Here is an 18,217-nt window from a genome sequence, read left to right on the forward strand (position 1 = left end):
CATCAAGGTTTCATTTGGATCAACACAGCTGAGCTCTGCTGTATAATGTCCTTCACGCTGCTGCATCTTGAGCTAAAAAGTGAATGAAGAGCAGACATTCCCCTTTCTGTGATGAATTATTTGAATCACTATAGCTCCATGATAAATATTCACATTAGTGTACACCATTTGTTATAAATATAATTAATAGGGGAAGAACAAAGGGGGGGAAAAGATGCAAATGTGCATAAAATACAGGGCCGTGCTGTCGGTGTCCATTTTGGTGGAGTCGATATAAATTGGACCGACTCCTAAAACATATAATAAATTGGATAAAGTATTTAAATTCTGTATGTACTGTAAATGTTTACATAAGAATTTGTGAAAGTTATGAAATCTCCTATAAATGTCTGTTCTGATTTCCGCTTTTAGTTGAGATGAATCTGTGCTGCACTTTATGTTTATGCTCAGTAGTAAAGCTCCTTCTCCACAGAGCAGAGCAAAAAGGCACTGATAAGGAATGCCTGCGGCCCTGCACTCATCTCAAGAACTGATAGCATGAATAGGAAACTTGTTCAACTTCTGTCTTGTCAATCCACAGAGTATTCTCCCAAAACTTATGGAGAACATCAATATGTTTTCTTGCAAAACAGAGATGAGCCTTTATGTTCTTACTAGATGGTGGCCCGATTCTAACGCATCGAGTAATCTAGAATATGTATGTATGTATATAGCAGCCACATAGTATATAGCACAGGCCACGTAGTATATAGGAGCCATGTAGTACATAGCAGACAAATACTACGTGGCCTGTGCTATATACTATGTGGCTGCTATATACATACATACATACAGTACATATTGTAGAATACCCGATGCGTTAATACAGGCCACGCAATATATAACAGTGGCCACGCAGTATATAACACAGGCCAAATAGTATATAACACAGCCCACGCAGTATATAGCAGCCACGCAGTATTTAACACAGGCCATGCAGTATATAACAGTGGCCACGTAATATATAGCACAGGCCACGCAGTACATAACACAGCCCACATAGTATCTAACACTGGCCACGTAGTATATAGCAGCCACGCGGTATAGAACGCAGCCCATGCGGTATATAACACTGCCCACACGGTATATAATACTGCCCACGTAGTATATAACACTGGCCACGTAGTATATAGCAGCCACGCGGTGCCCACGCGGTATATAACACTGCCCACGTGGTATATAACACTGCCCACGTGGTATATAACACTGGCCACGTAGTATATAGCAGCCACGCGGTGCCCACGCGGTATATAACACTGCCCACGTGGTATATAACACTGCCCACGTAGTATATAACACTGTCCACGTAGTATATAGCAGCCCACGTGGTATATAACACTGCCCACGCGTTATATAACACTGCCCACGTAGTATATAACACTGGCCACGTAGTATATAGCAGGCACGCTGTATATAACGCAGCCCACGCGCTATATAACACTGCCCACGTAGTATATAGCAGTGAGGGCATATATCCGTGTTAAAAAAAGATAATTAAAACAAAAAATAGTTATGTACTCACCCCCTGGGATCCAGCGAAGCTGTCCCTATGCGCGCGGCTGCTGCCATCTTCCGTTCCCAGGGTGCATTGCAAAATTACCCAGATGACTTAGCGGTCTCGCGAGACCGCTAAGTCTTCTGTGTAATTTCGCAAAGCATCTCTGGTAACGGGAGATGGCGGCAGCCGCGAGTGCATCGTCGGACTACGGAGGGTGAGTATAGCAGGTTTTGTTTTTTTTTAATTATGTTTAACATTAGATTTTTTTTACTATTGACGCTGCATAGGCAGCATCAATAGTAAAAAGTTGGGGACACACAGGGTTAATAGCAGCGGTAACGTTACCCGCGGCATAACGCGGTCCGTTACCGCTGGCATTAACCCTGTGTGAGCGGTGAGTGGAGGGGAGTATGTGGGCGCCGGGCACTGACTGCGGGGAGTATGGAGCGGACGCCGGGCACTGACTGCGGGGAGTATGGAGCGGGCGCCGGGCACTGACTGCGGGGAGTATGGAGCGGGCGCCGGGCACTGACTGCAGGGGAGTAGGGAGGGACTAATCGGACTATGCCCGTCGCTGATTGGTTGCGGCAGCCATGACAGGCAGCTGGCGAGACCAATCAGCGACGCGGGATTTCCGTGACGGAAGTTGCAGACAGAAAGACGGAAGTACCCCTTAGACAATTATATATATACACTCACCGGCCACTTTATTAGGTACACCTGTCCAACTTCTTGTTAACACTTAATTTCTAATCAGCCAATCACATGGCGGCAACTCAGTGCATTTAGGCATGTAGACATGGTCAAGACAATCTCCTGCAGTTCAAACCGAGCATCAGTATGGGGAAGAAAGGTGATTTGAGTGCCTTTGAACGTGGCATGGTTGTTGGTGCCAGAAGGGCTGGTCTGAGTATTTCAGAAACTGCTGATCTACTGGGATTTTCACGCACAACCATCTCTAGGGTTTACAGAGAATGGTCCGAAAAAGAAAAAAAATCCAGTGAGCGGCAGTTCTGTGGGCGGAAATGCCTTGTTGATGCCAGAGGTCAGAGGAGAATGGGCAGACTGGTTCGAGCTGATAGAAAGGCAACAGTGACTCAAATCGCCACCCGTTACAACAAAGGTAGGCCTAAGAGCATCTCTGAACGCACAGTGCGTCGAACTTTGAGGCAGATGGGCTACAGCAGCAGAAGACCACACCGGGTACCACTCCTTTCAGCTAAGAACAGGAAACTGAGGCTACAATTTGTACAAGCTCATCGAAATTGGACAGTAGAAGATTGGAAAAACGTTGCTTGGTCTGATGAGTTTCGATTTCTGCTGCGACATTCGGATGGTAGGGTCAGAATTTGGCGTAAACAACATGAAAGCATGGATCCATCCTGCCTTGTAGGAGCATCTTTGGGATGTGCAGCCGACAAATCTGCGGCAACTGTGTGATGCCATCATGTCAATATGGACCAAAATCTCTGAGGAATGCTTCCAGCACCTTGTTGAATCTATGCCACGAAGAATTGAGGCAGTTCTGAAGGCAAAAGGGGGTCCAACCCGTTACTAGCATGGTGTACCTAATAAAGTGGCCGGTGAGTGTAGATTGCTCTGCAGTGGTTATCGTCTTGAAACTCTGCCATGCTTTCCATTTTTGCCCAGTCTCTTTCTTATGCTGGAGTCATGAACATTACATAGTTACATAGTTATTGAGGTTGAAGGAAGACTTTAAGTCCATCTAGTTCAACCCATAGCCTAACCTAACATGCCCTAACATGTTGATCCAGAGGAAGGCAAAAAAACCCCATGTGGCAAAGAGTAACTCCACCATGGGGAAAAAAATTCCTTCCCGACTCCACATACGGCAATCAGACTAGTTCCCTGGATCAACGCCTTATCAAGGAATCTAGTGTATATACCCTGTAATATTATACTTTTCCAGAAAGGTATCCAGTCCCCTCTTAAATTTAATTAATGAATCACTCATTACAACATCATACGGCAGAGAGTTCCATAGTCTCACTGCTCTTACAGTAAAGAATCCGCGTCTGTTATTATGCTTAAACCTTCTTTCCTCCAGACGTAGAGGATGCCCCCTTGTCCCTGTCTCAGGTCTATGATTAAAAAGATCATCAGAAAGGTCTTTGTACTGTCCCCTCATATATTTATACATTAAAATAAGATCACCCCTTAGTCTTCGTTTTTCCAAACTAAATAGCCCCAAGTGTAATAACCTATCTTGGTATTGCAGACCCCCAAGTCCTCTAATAACCTTGGTCGCTCTTCTCTGCACCCGCTCTAGTTCAGCTATGTCTTTCTTATACACCGGAGACCAGAACTGTGCACAGTATTCTAAGTGTGGTCGAACTAGTGACTTGTATAGAGGTAAAATTATGTTCTCCTCATGAGCATCAATGCCTCTTTTAATACATCCCATTATTTTATTTGCCTTTGTAGCAGCTGCCTGACACTGGCCACTGAATATGAGTCTGTCATCCACCCATACACCCAGGTCTTTTTCATTGATGGTTTTGCCCAGAGTTTTAGAATTAAGCACATAGTTATACATCTTATTACTTCTACCCAAGTGCATGACCTTACATTTATCCCCATTAAAGCTCATTTGCCATTTATCAGCCCAAGCTTCTAGTTTACATAAATCATCCTGTAATATAAAATTGTCCTCCCCTGTATTGATTACCCTACAGAGTTTAGTGTCATCTGCAAATATTGAAATTCTACTCTGAATGCCCCCTACAAGGTCATTAATAAATATGTTAAAAAGAAGAGGGCCCAATACTGACCCCTGTGGTACCCCACTGCTAACCGCGACCCAGTCCGAGTGTGCTCCATTAATAACCACCCTTTGTTTCCTATCCCTGAGCCAGCTCTCAACCCACTTACACATATTTTCCCCTATCCCCATTACTCTCATTTTATGTATCAACCTTTTGTGTGGCACCGTATCAAAAGCTTTGGAAAAGTCCATATACACTACGTCCACTGGGTTCCCTTGGTCCAGTCCGGAACTTACCTCTTCATAGAAGCTGATCAAATTAGTCTGAGATGAGCGGTCCCTAGTAAACCCGTGCTGATACTGGGTCATGAGGTTATTCCTCTTCAGATACTCCAGTATAGCATCCCTTAGAATGCCCTCCAGGATTTTACCCACAGTAGAGGTTAAACTTACTGGCCTATAATTACCGAGTTCAGTTTTTGCCCCTTTTTTGAATATTGGCACCACATTTGCTATACGCCAGTCCTGTGGTACAGACCCTGTTATTATGGACTCTTTAAAGATTAAAAATAATGGTCTATCAATGACTGTACTTAGTTCCTGCAGTACTCGGGGGTGTATCCCATCCGGGCCCGGAGATTTGTCAATTTTAGTGATTTTTAGACGCCGCTGTACTTCCTGCTGGGTTAAGCAGGTGACATTTAATGGGGAATTTTTATCACTAGTCATATTGGCTGCCATGGGATTTTCTTTTGTAAATACTGATGAAAAAAAGTCATTTAGCAGATTGGCTTTTTCCTCATCCTCATCCACCATTTCACCCAGACGATTTTTAAGGGGGCCAACACTGTCATTTTTTAGTTTCTTACTATTTATGTAGTTAAAGAATATTTTGGGGTTATTTTTGCTCTCTCTAGCAATGAGTCTCTCTGTCTCAATCTTTGCTGCCTTGATTTGCTTTTTACAGAATTTATTTAATTTTCTGTATTTATTTAATGCCTCATCACTACCTACTTCCTTTAATTCTCTAAATGCTTTCTTTTTGTTCCTTATTGCGCCCCTAACAGCTCTATTTAGCCATATTGGTTTCCTCCTATTTCTAGTATGTTTATTCCCATACGGTATATACTGTGCACAGGTCCTATCCAGGATGCTAATAAACGTCTCCCATTTTCTTTGTGTATTTTTGTGTCTCAGGATATCGTCCCAGTTAATTGCACCAAGATCCTCTCTCATCCGTTGGAAATTTGCCCTCCTGAAGTTTAGTGTCCTTGTCACCCCCCTACTACCCATCTTATTAAAGGTTACATGAAAACTTATTATTTTATGATCACTATTCCCCAAGTGACCCCCAACCCTTATATTTGATATGCGGTCTGGCCTGTTGGTTAATATTAGATCTAGCAGTGCCCCCCTCCTTGTTGGGTCCTGAACCAGCTGTGAAAGGTAATTGTCTCTCATAGTTGTCAAAAACCGATTACCTTTGCTGGAACTGCAGGTTTCTGTTCCCCAATCTATTTCAGGGTAGTTGAAGTCCCCCATAATAATGACTTCTCCTTGAGTCGCAGCTTCATCTATTTGCTTTACGAGGATATTCTCCATTGCTTCCATTATTTTTGGAGATTTATAACAAACCCCTATCAGTAATTTATTATTTTTTCCCCCTCCCCTTATCTCCACCCACAGGGACTCCACATTTTCATTAAATTCACCTATATTATCACGCAGGATGGGTTTTAAGGAAGATTTTACATATAGACACACCCCTCCCCCTCGCTTATCTGTACGGTCATTTCTGAACAGGCTATAGCCCTGCAAGTTAACAGCCCAGTCATGGCTCTCATCCAGCCACGTCTCAGATATCCCCACCATGTCATAATTATGCTCCAACAACATTAGTTCTAATTCGTCCATTTTGTTGGCGAGGCTTCTGGCATTAGTATACATGCACTTGATGTTACTCTCTGTACCTCTATTCTTTCTTAAATTAATAACTGTTCTAACCCCACCCCCCATGCCACCGCCACCCCCAACTTCCTTATTTGTGCCCAGCTCTCTATCTGCACTATCTTCCCCTCCTATAAAATGAATACCCTCCCCCCCAATCCCTAGTTTAAACACTCCTCCAACCTTCTAACCATTTTCTCCCCCAGCACAGCTGCCCCTTCCCCATTGAGGTGCAGCCCGTCCCTAGCGTAGAGCCTGTAGCCCACTGAGAAGTCGGCCCAGTTCTGCAGGAACCCAAACCCCTCCTTCCTACACCAATTCTTGAGCCACTTATTAACCTCCCTAATCTCCCGTTGCCTCTCTGGCGTGGCACGTGGTACAGGCAGTATTTCGGAAAATACCACGTTGGAGGTCCTTGCTTTCAGCTTGCAGCCTAATTCCCTGAAATCATCTTTAAGGACCTTCCACCTACCTCTAACTTTGTCATTTGTGCCAATGTGCACCATGACTGCTGGGTCCTCACCAGCCCCTCCCAGTAATCTGTCCACCCGATCAGCGATGTGTCGGACTCGAGCGCCAGGTAGGCAGCACACCGTCCGACGATCCCTGTCTTTGTGACAGATTGCCCTATCTGTTCCCCTAATAATTGAGTCCCCCACTACCAGCACCTGTCTGGCCTGCCCTGCTCTCCTATTTCCCTCCTTACTGGAGCAGTCACTCCTCCGGCTTTCAGAGGACATGCCTGGCTGCAGCAGTGCTACCCCTGTACTGGCACCCCCCTCATCTGCCAACTTAGCAAACTTATTGGGGTGTGCCAGATCAGGACTAGCCTCCCTGGCACTCTTCCCTCTACCCCGCCTTCTATCTGTCACCCAGCTAACTGCCACACTGTCCTGCTGCTCCATCCTACCATCCCCCTCCTCATCTATCCCATTGAGCGTCTGCTCTGTGAGCAGAAGACTCCTCTCCATATTGTCTATGGATCTCAGTGTTGCCAGCTGCACATTTAGATCCAAAATCTGGGCTTCCAAATGCACAATGTGCTCACATCTCGCACAGCAGTATGCACCCTCGACCGGCTGGTCAAGGACTGCATACATGTGGCAAGATGTGCACTGGATGGCATTAACAATTGTGGAGCACATTTCCTAATGGGGATTGCACCACACAGAAACTTTAATTAAAAATAAATACAAAGTATTAATTAAAAAAAAAAAAAACAGAAGCAATTCCTCCCTTGGAAACTCCCTGATTCCAAAGTCACTGAATCACAAGTCACACACTTACCGCCGTTCACACTTACGCTCAGGTCACACTCAGCTCGCTCACACTCGCTGTGCTGAAGATTTATAGATTTTTTTTTTCTCTCTATCTCCCCTCAACAGCAATCCACCTTGCTGTTCAGATGCACTTCCAAAAAGGGCTTGAGCCCCAAACAGCTGCCCCTTATAAACCCTTGATTATGACCGCCCACCCTAAGTTAACACCTTGTGAATATAGCTACTCCCAATTCAGCAATTCACACAAATTCACACAGGTATTTGTTAAAGGCCTTCCAAATACCTCTTCACTGAATCACAAGTCACACACTTACCGCCGTTCACACTTACGCTCAGGTCACACTCAGCTCGCTCACACTCGCTGTGCTGAAGATTTATAGATTTTTTTTTTCTCTCTATCTCCCCTCAACAGCAATCCACCTTGCTGTTCAGATGCACTTCCAAAAAATGAACATTGACCTTAACTGAGGCCGGTGAGGCTAACAGTTCTTTGGATGTTGTTGTGGGGTCTTTTCTAACTTCTTGGATGAGTCGCACGGGTAATTTTGGTCGGCCACTCCTGGGAAGGTTCACCGTTTTATGTTTTTGCCATTTGTGGATAATGGCTCTCACTGTGGTTTGCTGGGATTTCAAAGCTTTAGAAATGGCTTTATAACCTTGGCCAGAGTGATAGATCTCAGTTACTTTGTTTCTTAATTGATCCAGAATTTGCTTTGATAGTGGTATGATGTCTAGCGTTTGAAGATCTTTTGGTCTACTTTACTTTGTCAGGCAGGTCTTATTTAAGTGATTTCTTGATTGAGAATAGGTGTGACAGTAATCAGTCCTGGGTATGGCTAAGGAAGTTGAACTCAGCTTCCTAAAGATCTGATAAACCACAGTGAATTTAGGTTTTACGGATGGAGGGGGGCAATCACTATCACACAGGACCCTGTAGGTTTGGATTTCCTTTTCCCTTAATATTAAAGACCTTCATTTAAATACTGCATTTTGTGTTTACTTGTGTTGTCTTTGTCTAATATTTAAATTTGTTTGGTGATCTCAAACATTTAAGTGTGACAAACTTGCAAAAGAATAGTAAATCAGGAAGGGGGCGAACACTTTTTCACACCACTGTAGATACATGAATGGATAGATAGATAGATAGATAGATAGATGGATAGACATTCTTATTCAGTGGCATTTTCCTCCTACATTGAACATAGTAAACTACGATAACTAGACACCATCTTGCCGATTGTTCTTGTCGCTTTTCCACCAGACTCTCATTCTCTGTCAGTTTTGTTTTACAGAAAATCCCTTTTATTCCACTGGTCTTTCAGACACAATTTTTCTGTAATAAAATCCTGATTAGCTTACGCAGAGGAACAGAAGTCAGGGATTGGCATATTTGGAAACAACAGCTGTGCTATATGTTAGAATACTTATTTGTCTAATATCGCGCCTCAGATCCAGCTTTCAGGATAGAGACCAAATACCAAACCCAGATCAACAGAAGGGATTTTCATGATTTCCCTTTAAATGCCTAAGCTACAACAAATCTGAATGAGGCCATTAAAAGCAATGATATGTCTTGTAAAATGTCACTTGTCAGTGAATATATGTGCTGGGGGTTATGAGAATGGCCTTGTAATCTCTATCCATAAACTGAATTATTGGAGATCAAACTAAGAGGCTACGGCCATAGACTGGAAAACACATTTCATGGAGAAAACATGATGAATACAGGACTTAGCCAGACTCACGTCCCCGGGTGAGTTAATAGCCCTCCCCTCATCCCACTGCCTAGATTAAGCAAAGATCTTTGAAAGTCTCCATTTGGACACATTGTAGAAGGCAATTGTTGAGAGACGCTTTCAGCTAAGTAATTTCACTTTACTTCTTACATTTATATATCTGGCAACTGGAACTAAATTTGTCTACTACAGATTCTCACCCACTGCAATAGGGGTAGCTCCCGGTATACAGAGATACATGATAAGATCCTGTCTGCAGCCACCACTAGGGGGAGCTCCCCGTATACAGAGATACATGATAAGATTCCGTCTGCAGTCACCACTAGGGGGAACTCCCTGTATACAGAGATACATGATAAGATCCTGTCTGCAGCCACCACTAGGGGGAGCTCCCCGTATACAGAGATACATGATAAGATCCTGTCTGCAGTCACCACTAGGAGGGGAGCTCCCTATTTACAGAGATACATGATAAGATTCTGTATGCAGTCACCACTAGGGGGAGCTCCCTGTATACAGAGATACATAGTAAGATGCTGTCTGCAGCCACCACTAGGGGGAGCTCCCTGTATACGGAGATACATGATAAGATCCTGTCTGCAGCCACCACTAGAGGGAGCTCCATGTATACAGAAATACATGATAAGAGATACATGATACTCTAGATCAGGGATCCCCAACCTGTAGCTCGGGAGCCACATGTGGCTCGCGGTCCCATAAATTGTGGCTCGCGGCTGTCTGCCAGCTTGGTGCATTAGCTCCAGATCTAACAAACAGGTATGAAGATCACATTTTAAAATTATGAATGTTGTGAGCAGCCCTGCAAAGAAGAGCAGATGTGGATGCACATATACTGGTCTTTCGTTTAGATATAGTTTAAGTATGGTAAGCTGAGAACTGGATGATACTACCTGGGAGAGGAGGTGCTTGAAGCTATATGCAACCATGTTTTGGGAGTGATTGATGGGAGAATACTGAAGGGGTATTGTGATAACCCCTGGATCTTGGTATTATGCTTTGGGGTAATTTATGTGGAAAAGCTTTGATTATCATCATACCCATAATGGGGGCTTTGGTTGCCATTATTGTAAGGGAGTCGAGACTTGGATGTGGCTCGCGACCCTCTCCCAGAGCTGAATGTGGCTCGCGACCCTCTCTCAGAACTGAATGTGGCTCTCAAGGTCAGAAAGGTTGGGGACCATTGCTCTAGATCAACTCACAGGCACTTACACCCGTAAACGCAAAACAAATCGGTGGCCAATGGTTGTTTTTTGCAACATTCTTGATGTGTTGGCATACAATGCATTCTTGCTATGGCGTGAAATAGACCCAAATTGGAACAAAAATAAACTATATAAAAGACGAAGTTTTATAGAGGAGTTGGGAAAAGAAAGAAAAGTAACACCCAGAGATCATGGAGCGGCAGCCATTGTCCACAGGATCCAACATCACGCTAAAGAAAGTGAACCAACGGCTTCCACCAGCAATACTACGATACCCACGGCCTCCACCAGCACTGCTACGATACCCACGGCCTCCACCAGCACTGCTACGATACCCACGGCCTCCACCAGCACCGCTACGATACCCACGGCCTCCACCAGCACCGCTACGATACCCACGGCCTCCACCAGCACCGCTACGATACCCACGGCCTCCACCAGCACTGCTACGATACCCACGGCCTCCACCAGCACTACTACGATACCCACAGCCTCCACCAGCACTGCTACAATACCCACAGCCTCCACCAGCACTGCTAGGATACCCACGGCCTCCACCAGCACTACTACGATACCCACGGCCTCCACCAGCACTTCTACGATACCCACGGCCTCCACCAGCACTACTACGATACCCACAGCCTCCACCAGCACAGCTACGATGCCCACTGCCTCCACCAGCAATGCTACAATTCCGAGGGCCTCCACCAGCACTGATACGATACTCACGGCTTCTACAAGCACTGCTCCGATACCCACGGCCTCCAACACCACTGCTACGATACCCACGGCCTCCAACAGCACCGCTACGATACCGACAGCCTCCACCAGCACCGCTACGATACCCACGGCCTCCACCAGCAATGCTACAATTCTGACGGCCTCCACCAGCAATGATACGATACCCACGGCTTCTACAAGCACTGCTCCGATACCCACGGCCTCCACCAGCAAAACAACCAACCTAAAACGGAAACGATGTGCCTTCTGTCCAACATCAAGTAATCACAAAACAAATGTGATATGTTGCGGTTGTGTAAAGTACTTATGCAAAAGATATGTAAATTATACTTGTGAAAAATATAAACAGGAAATTTAGCACCGTGAACCTTATTTACCATTTTATATAGAAAAAACTGAACTTTTTATTTTTTTTGTTTTAAATATATTTACATACAGTTTGATGTTATTAGCTATAGTTTACAGTTATATAAAGAATATTTTTATGTGCAAGTGTCCAATACGCATGAATACTGCAGTAAGGCCATGTAACATTTTTTGACAAAAAAAATTAAGTTTAGCTCAGTCTAAGGCTACTTTCACACTAGCGTTAACTGCAATACGTCGCAATGCGTCGTTTTGCCGAAAAACCGCATCCTGCAAAAGTGCTTGCAGGATGCGTTTTTTCTGCATTGACTAACATTAGCGACGTATTTGCGACGCATTGACACACGTCGCAACCGTCGTGCGATGGTTGCGCCGTGTTGTGGCGGACCGTCGGGAGCAAACGCTTTTTGCTCCCGACGGTCCGCTTTTTCCGACCGCGCATGCGCGGCCGGAACTCCGCCCCCACCTCCCCGCACCTCACAATGGGGCAGCGGTTGCGCTGGAAAAATGCATCTGCTGCCCCCGTTGTGCGGCGCAGAGAACGCTAGCGTCGGTAACCTCGGCCCAACGCACTGCGACGGGCCGAGCCCGACGCTAGTGTGAAAGTAGCCTAAGTTAAATCAATATCCACCTGCTCATCCTGACTGACAGCTGCAGCTTGTACTGAGCAGAAAACAGTCAGGTTAGATGGGCAAAGATACAGCAGGAGGGAGGAGGGATACTGAGGAGATAGCAGTCAGGTTAGATGGGCAGAGATTCAGCAGGAGGGAGGAGGGACACTGAGGAGCCATCAGTCAGGTTAGATGGGAGGATACAGCAGGAGGGAGGAGGGACACCAAGGAGATTGCAGTCAGGTTACATGGGAGGATACAGCAGGAGGGAGGAGGGACACCGAGGAGATAGCAGTCAGGTTACATGGGAGGATACAGCAGGAGGGAGGAGGGACACTGAGGAGATAGCAGTCAGGTTAGATGGGAGGATACAGCAGGAGGGAGGAGGGACACCGAGGAGATAGCAGTCAGGTTACATGGGAGGATACAGCAGGAGGGAGGAGGGACACTGAGGAGATAGCAGTCAGGTTAGATGGGAGGATACAGCAGGAGGGAGGAGGGACACCGAGGAGATAGCAGTCAGGTTACATAGGAGGATACAGCAGGAGAGAGGAGGGACACCGAGGAGATAGCAGTCAGGTTACATTGGAGGATACAGCAGGAGGGAGGAGGGACACTGAGGAGATAGCAGTCAGGTTAGATGGGAGGATACAGCAGGAGGGAGGAGGGACACTGAGGAGATAGCAGTCAGGTTACATGGGAGGATACAGCAGGAGGGAGGAGGGACACCGAGGAGATAGCAGTCAGGTTACATGGGAGGATACAGCAGGAGGGAGGAGGGAGGAGGGACACTGAGGGGATAGCAGTCAGGTTACATGGGAGGATACAGCAGAAGGGACACTGAGGAGCTATCAGTCAGGATAGATGGGCAGAGATACAGCAGGAGGAAGGAGGAACACTGAGGAGCTATCAGTTAGGTTAGATGGGCGGCAAGGATACAGCAGCAGGGAGGAGGGACACTGAGGAGCTGTCAGCTTAGATGGGCAGGGATACAGCAGGAGGGAGGAGGGACACTGAGGAGCCATCAGGTTAGATGGGCAGGGATACAGCAGGAGGGACGAGGGACACTGAGGAGCCATCAGGTTAGATGGGCAGGGATACAGCAGGAGGGACACTGAGGAGCTATCAGTTAGGTTAGATAGGCAAGGATACAGCAGGAGGGAGGAGGAACACTGAGGAGCTATCAGTTAGGATAGATGGGCAAGGACACAGCAGGATGGAGGAGGAACACTGCGGAACCATTAGTCAGGTTAGATGGGCAGAGATACAGCCAGGTGGTTCAGTGGTTAGCACTGCAGCGTTGGAGTCCTGCGTTCAAATCCCACCAAGGACAACATCTGCAATGTATGTGATGCGCTGAGGAATAACATAGCGATATATAAGCAAAGCATAATAAATAAATAATAATAAATCAGTCAGATTAGATGGGCAGGAGGGAGGACGGACACTGAGGAAATGGCAAGCAGGCTAGGTGAGCAGAGATTCAGAAGCAGATAGGAGAGATAATGAGATATCAACATGGCTTGGTGGTGAGAGAATTTGGAGGAGGACCAGAGGAGATGTTAATTAGGCTACTTGGTCAGAGAGGTGGAGAATAACTTAACTGTCACAACAAAATAATACAGCTGTTTTAAAAGTGGAGAGATCACGATACCTGGACTGCGCTTACAGGGATTAAGCATAGTATAAATTTAAGCTATATATTACACCAACGCATTTCGGCACCCAGACTGCCACCTTTTTTAAGGTTAAAAAACAACAAATGTGCTTATGGGAATGAAGACTCCTGAATGGTAAAAAAAAAGGCTTTTATTAAACTAGCATGCTTTGGTGCCAGACTGGCGACTATTGCAAGGTGAAAAAATATAAATCACATTTGAAAAAGTAGCCAGCCAGACGCCAAAACACGTTTGTGTAAAAATCGCAATTTCCTACCATCGAGGAGTCGTCATTCCTCCAAGTGCAGCACAGGTACCATGATATCTGCACTAAAGTGAACAAATCCACTTTAAGACCCCGGAACGAAATACTAAAATAATAAACATTGTACAAAGTTTGACCTGTAGGTTCTGCTGCATGAAAGCTTGTCTACAGACAGTCCAATACGTGGAGTAGGCTGCAAAGAAAATATGAGGTTTTGATGTGGGATATGATGTCCTGTAATTGACCAACAAATCCTAATATTTTAAGAACACATGAGCTAGACATTGGGATATTACTGTGAGATCATATTTCTCACAACATAATTAGAAATGTTAATTATATAATTAATTAAAACACTTTCACCAGTAAGCCATGGGGATGCATATGGGTTATGGAAACTCCTTTCAGACCTTCTGGTACATCTGGTGGTCATGCTATACATAGTTTTGGGGAAAACCTATTAACAGGAGCTCATGGATAATTGTGTGACCCGGATTCCGTTCCGGTCATATATTTTAGTAATGTGATGTAGTGCGAGTTGTAGAATATGGATCCTCAGGATATCTGACATTTTGCAAACTGTTAAGTGCATCTACAGGAAAATTTCCAAGTAAATTTCCACCGAACTCTTTGACATTTTCAGTGCATCCCATGTACGACGTTTCAGCGAAATGCTCCACGTGAATTGTAAAAGAATTCTTTTTCTTCTTTTGCATGGAAGGAATCGCTGTTGGGTTGGCTATGCTTTTCTCCTTATAGATGGGACCCAATATTTGGAGTCATTTTTCCAGCTGTCACAAGTAGCGGAATGTGGGAGAAGGATGACATCTCCGCACGTCCACTAGATGGCGCAAAAAATCTAGGAATAAACCGGTACCATGTAAAGCCAAAAGCAAAAGAAGTAGGGGGCGTGCGTTTGGACCCCCCTCCAGTGACGTCACAGCCTGTGCTGGGAAGTATAGGCTGTGCTGTCACGCCAGTGTCAGTCTGATGAAGATTGGCACTCAGGTAAGCTGTCATTCATTCTCAATGTCAGGAGCTGCTTTCCAGGCTGCAGGCTGCTGCCGTCGCTGTTGTTGCTTGCAGCCTCAGTGTGTGTGTGTGCGCTCTCATTGCAGCGTGCGCCTCTCCCTCTTTCTTTTTTTTTTCTCTTTTTTTTTTTTTTTTTTTTTTTTACAGTCCCATAGCCAGAGCTCTTCATACATACAGGGCACAGGAGGAGGAGGCGGCAGCACAGGGCAACCTCTAATGCCATCGCTCCTCACGCCCGGATCTACGCGGGCGCGGATTTCACACCCGAGCTGACACACACGGATTTATGCCGCCATACATATGCACACATACTTACATGCATGGATTTACATGCAGAATTTAACACATTTGTATTTCCGTGTTTCCATGGACACATTAATACCAATATACACACGGTGCACGATATACAGATATATTCACATAGAGATATTTTATATACATATTGGAAATAACATCTTTACATGTTCACGTGCACAATGACAATTATTTCACTATACATTTTTACTACAGAAAATTGACATTTTTTTTATGTTTTTTTTTTACATTTTCATATTTTTTTGTGATTAATTTTTTTTTTTACTTTTTTCCCTCTGGGAAAAATATCTGTCCGGTGCATCTGATTATTTTATGGGACTTTTTTTTTTTTTAAAGAAAGACCAAGCAGGAGAGGCTGCACTACTGATATTGGGACTTGGTGTATTATTTGGGCTGCACTACTTATATTGGGACTTGGTGTATTATTTGGCTGCACTACTGATATTGTGGTTTGGTGTATTATTTGGGCTGCACTACTGATGTTGTTGTTTGGTGTATTTGGGCTGCATTACTGATATTGTGGTTTGGTGTATTATTTGGGCTGCACTACTGATGTTGTTGTTTGGTGTATTACGGTATTTGGGCTGCACTACTGATATTGTGGTTTGGTGTATTTGGGCTGCATTACTGATATTGTGGTTTGGTGTATTATTTGAGCTGCACTACTGATGTTGGGACTTGGTGTGTATAGTTTGGGCTGCACTACTGATGTTGGGACTTGGTGTGTATAGTTTGGGCTGCACTACTGATGTTGGGACTTGGTGTGTATAGTTTGGGCTGCACTACTGATGTTGGGACTTGGTGTGTATAGTTTGGGCTGCACTACTGATGTTGGGACTTGGTGTGTATAGTTTGGGCTGCACTACTGATGTTGGGACTTGGTGTGTATAGTTTGGGCTGCACTACTGATGTTGGGACTTGGTGTGTATAGTTTGGGCTGCACTACTGATGTTGGGACTTGGTGTGTATAGTTTGGGCTGCACTACTGATGTTGGGACTTGGTGTGTATAGTTTGGGCTGCACTACTGATGTTGGGACTTGGTGTGTATAGTTTGGGCTGCACTACTGATGTTGGGACTTGGTGTGTATAGTTTGGGCTGCACTACTGATGTTGGGACTTGGTGTGTATAGTTTGGGCTGCACTACTGATGGTGGGACTTGGTGTGTATAGTTTGGGCTGCACTACTGATGTTGGGACTTGGTGTGTATAGTTTGGGCTGCACTACTGATGTTGGGACTTGGTGTGTATAGTTTGGGCTGCACTACTGATGGTGGGACTTGGTGTGTATAGTTTGGGCTGCACTACTGATGTTGGGACTTGGTGTGTATAGTTTGGGCTGCACTACTGATGTTGGCACTTGGTGTGTATAATTTGGGCTGCACTACTGATGTTGGGACTTGGTGTGTATAGTTTGGGCTGCACTAGTGATGTTGGCACTTGGTGTGTATAATTTGGGCTGCACTACTGATGTTGGGACTTGGTGTGTATAGTTTGGGCTGCACTACTGATTTTGGTGTGTCTGGAGTGTCAGGGGGCTTTTTTGCTGCACCCTTGCATGTCTGGAGCTGGATCTTGACGTTTGGGTGCAGATTAGCGGATGCAATGCTTGCAGCTGATGTATGCTAATGTCTTTGCGTGTCCTCGCGCTCCGTGGGCTGAAGAGCTCATTATTGGGCTGGTGTCACTACTATTAATAAACCCACTTTGGATTCCAGTGTGTGAGCTCTTGAATTATTCAGAGTGTGATGTTTGCCTCTCTGGATTTGCATAGATCTACATCCTTGTGTAGATGGATGGTTTGGAGCGGGGACTCGGCTTCTGGCCGGTGATGTATTTTTTGCCTCTTTTTATCCTCGCCCTCGGCTGGGCTCCGTGTTTTCACTGAAGTCTTTTTACTCCTTGTTTTGTGAGTCCGGACCGTCTATTGAGGCATTCGGGATCCTGTCATGTTGTTTTAATTAAGTCTGACTAATCCCATACTGAGCAGAACTTTGCTACTTAAAATGTGCTCAGAAGCTGCAACGTGTTTTAGAATTTGCTTTTTTTTTTTAGTCTGATGCGATTTATTGAGTCGATTTATTGCAAATGCGCCATGTAAATAATATTTTGAGGGCGACCCGTAATTCCCTTTTATTTATACAGTTACAGCCTTGATACGGAGACGCTGCCATTAGTTTGGAGTAATGTACCCGAGCACTGTCATATCCCCACGTGTTCTTCGCTTAATTCACATGGGCATCGATTCTTAATTTCCAATACAAAGTTGATCATGGCGATAGGCGGAGGTCGCATTATCAGGTGCTGCGGACGCCCTTGTCTTGTTCATTATAGGGAGAGACGATTTTGCATTTTCTTCTGTCGCTTTATGTAAAAAATACCCAATAATTGGGACAGACGAGCAGTAACGTGAAGGAAGGCCGCTTTGTTGCTTTCCAATAAATTATTATCCGTAGCAAAGTTTCCTTCCTAGAAGCCGCTGAGCGCCAATAACGGCCATAATATTTTTTGTTATGTTCTATGTGATAATGCAGAGCGAGCGTCTTTCATTTGCATTCTACAGATGGGTAGTGTGGCAATCATTTTTTTTTCTCTCCAGGATTTTAATTGTAGCAATTAAGAAGGAAGGAAACCGTGTTGTGTAGCGGTGGACTCGGTCACATCTGCAGCAGGAGGGGGGTCTGTCCAGATCTGGATGGTTCGCTTCTGCTTAGGGATAATGTGATACTTTCTTTTGCTCAAGTGATCAAACAAAAAGTTTCCAAAACTTTTCCCTTGTTTAT

The 18,217-nt window shown here is 45.0% G+C and overlaps 1 protein-coding gene across 9 annotated transcripts in view; it reads left to right on the top strand.

Annotated features, from left to right (window-relative positions):
• Nucleotides 1-15,031: 15,031 nt before the first annotated feature.
• The window catches only part of PKNOX2 (PBX/knotted 1 homeobox 2), a 369,700-nt gene continuing 366,514 nt past the window's right edge, over nucleotides 15,032-18,217 (top strand). For 4 of the 9 annotated variants that reach the window (XM_077249565.1, XM_077249575.1, XM_077249570.1 and 1 more), the window contains exon 1: nucleotides 15,039-15,097. The gene's annotated coding sequence lies outside the window, so the exon portion shown is untranslated. Of the gene's footprint in view, nucleotides 15,098-18,217 lie in introns of all 9 variants that reach the window. The other 5 variants (XM_077249579.1, XM_077249584.1, XM_077249581.1 and 2 more) reach the window with 2 other exon arrangements.

This window comes from Ranitomeya variabilis, chromosome 4 (assembly GCF_051348905.1).
Source record: "Ranitomeya variabilis isolate aRanVar5 chromosome 4, aRanVar5.hap1, whole genome shotgun sequence".
NCBI lineage: Eukaryota > Metazoa > Chordata > Amphibia > Anura > Dendrobatidae > Ranitomeya > Ranitomeya variabilis.